We start from the raw sequence: 2747 nt of genomic DNA on the forward strand, positions 1-2747 counted from the left end.
TAAGTGTCATGCCACATACAAACCACTAACAATGAATTAACAATTGAAAACAGAGAAGCGATATGATCTTATTTGCATTTTTCTAAGAGAATTTTTGTGGCAGTGCAAAGGATTGTTTGGAAAGTGGAGAAAAAAGACTGCCTGATATATTTATTAAAATGAAGGCATTTTACAGAGGAACATGAGGCAAAGAGGGGGTGTTATGGGCTGATTGTACCTGGGTCTTTTTCAGTATCAGCTACTGCTTTCCTGAGTCACAGGCACCGTTCATGGCTGCTCTAGAACTGCCACCCCGACGGGTCTCAGAGCAGTCAGCTGTTTCCCGGGGCAATCAATAGACCCTTGGAACAAACTCTGGGCTGGAGCCACCCCTCTAGACCAATTGCACAGAATCTCGGACTAGATTGCTGAATCAAATCCAGTTCTTATGGGAGGAAATTTAGGCCCAGAGAAGTGAGATAACTCGCCCATGGCCAAACAACTAATCACTGGCTGAGTCAGGACTCATATCTATCCCAGGAGGTTCTGTGTTTGTCACACAACAAAATACAGCCAGTCAGAACCAAAACTCAGAGTCTTTGTTTCCTGGTTCTGTTGTTTTTCTGTGGCTGAGTCACACACAGATTTATTATTAGTATAAAGTCATATGTGAATATTGTTGGGTAAGGTTCTAACATTTTCAGAGCTCTTACAATGGACTAGGCACAGCACTAATCTCTTACCCACAAAAAATAAATGCAGTTACTTCCTCTGGGCATTCTACTAACCTGGTAAGTCCACTCAGGTTTTTTTCTGCATAACACCAGAAGAATTTGAAGGAGCTCAGGGAATTTCACCCCAAAATATGACTCCTTGGCATAAAGAATATTTTGAATTAAAGGCCATTCAAGGTCAAAAAAGCACTGGAAGTGGCTTTCCCTCTATCTGCATAAACTGGACCGACCTGATCAAAAGATCAAAGGGGGCAATTGACTTCCCTTCCTCTCCCTGTTATCTCAACATATGGCAGGAAAGAGGATCAAGAATACAACTAGACCTGGCCCAGATTATTTTAAATACAATACCTGTCCATTGCGTTAATTTAATTTGCAAAGAGAATCATTTATAAGTCAATCTGCCTCCCCATCCATTCGTCCTCCCTAGCATCATTTGTCACCCTAAACAGAATTACCTGTACTCTTCATCTCCCCCCTCCCTCCAAAAAGACAGGTATAAAAATATCTGAACTTCATTGGGATATTGGGTAATCACTATGTGATTCTCTCCACGTGCATGGTGTTGGTAAATAAACCCTTTCTCTTATTAATCCGCCTTCATTGTGAGTTGCTCTTTCAGAGAACTTTCAGGGGAAAGGGCAAGTTTCCCCTCACCCCTACAAAGTCCAAGAATTTGTAGGTGTGCCTTAGTGTAAGCGTAGCAATAATTGTGGTTGGGGAAAAAAGCTCATTAAGTAGCAACAGAAAAAACAGTGGATTGTATGGTTTTCAGAGAGGCTGTAACAGATGGAATAGCCTGGGGACAAAAAAGGATGTGTTCTGTCTCTTTAAAACTTCCCCCACTCTTTTTGGGCACCGAGGCCTGCATCCCTCACTGGTGGGGGACAGGTGGTCAGAGGGGCAGGGGAATGTCTTTTGTTCTTTGTGTTACAGGACCCAGCTCAGCTGAACTGGCAGCTCCATCCCAGGCCCAGGACCTGGCTGGAGGAGGTCTGGGTGGGCCTCCCAGGTGAGTGGAGGTCTCAGGCTTTGTCTTTGGCAGAGATGGGATGATTAGAATCATTAACTGTAGCTCAATGACAATAGCTTAGAACTGAGGCCCTCCCTTTAAAAGCTCTGCATTTCTGCTTATGTTCAGGAATTTGGATTTTGAGATGATAGTCTACCATTTTACTCCTTTGCTGGCAAAGTAATAAATTTCTCTTTCCTTCTCCTCAGTCACTTGTCCTCATTCTTCTGATGTGGCGTCATGGACAAGTGCCGAGCTTTCGGTAACAAAGCTGACCTGAAGAAAGGAAATTCAATAGAAGATAGGTATACTTTCTCATTTAATACTTTAAACAAAATAGATGTAACCTGTCTGGTGCAGAATTAGGTAGGTATCCAATCTGGGGTGTGATATAAGACACCCCTGACCAAAACCACATACCTACCATACTTCCAAAGTTGCCAAAATTTACCACCATAAGAAACAATATTTGTGAGTGGTAAGTCATCATCTCTAGAAACTCTTACCTCCTCCTTCTTTTCCTATTTGAATGACTTATTAGGTGATGCATTAATTAATTCATTGATATCCATTATTGTAATGCACAGGAATATGTGAATGCTATGGCAATGTAAAGTTTAGGATAAATGACTGCAAGAGCAAACGTCATTTTACAGAGCTTTTATTGCAAACTTTACCTCTCTTGATCCCCAAATCAGCTTTTTTACATAGATAACATTTTTTCCCATTTTGGAATGAGAAAATTGAGGCTCAGAAAGGTTAAGGGGATAGCCCCAGGTCACACAGCTGGGAAGAGGCAGACTGATTTTAATCCATGTCTTCTGACCATGAATACTGTATTTTTTCCATTATATCTGTTTGGTGTAAATCAGTAGAAATCTCTAAAACAAATGGGACTCACAACTCATTTTAAAAAAGGGATAAATACAAGGTCTGAGAAAGTGGTATAAATAACATTCAAATTTTAAATTTAAAAAAAAAAAAAACTTTATATCTACCAGCTGCCTAGATTCTGAGTGCAC

The sequence above is a fragment of the Propithecus coquereli genome, unplaced genomic scaffold (genome assembly GCF_000956105.1).
Source record: "Propithecus coquereli isolate 6110/MARCELLA unplaced genomic scaffold, Pcoq_1.0 Scaffold679, whole genome shotgun sequence".
Classification (NCBI taxonomy): domain Eukaryota; kingdom Metazoa; phylum Chordata; class Mammalia; order Primates; family Indriidae; genus Propithecus; species Propithecus coquereli.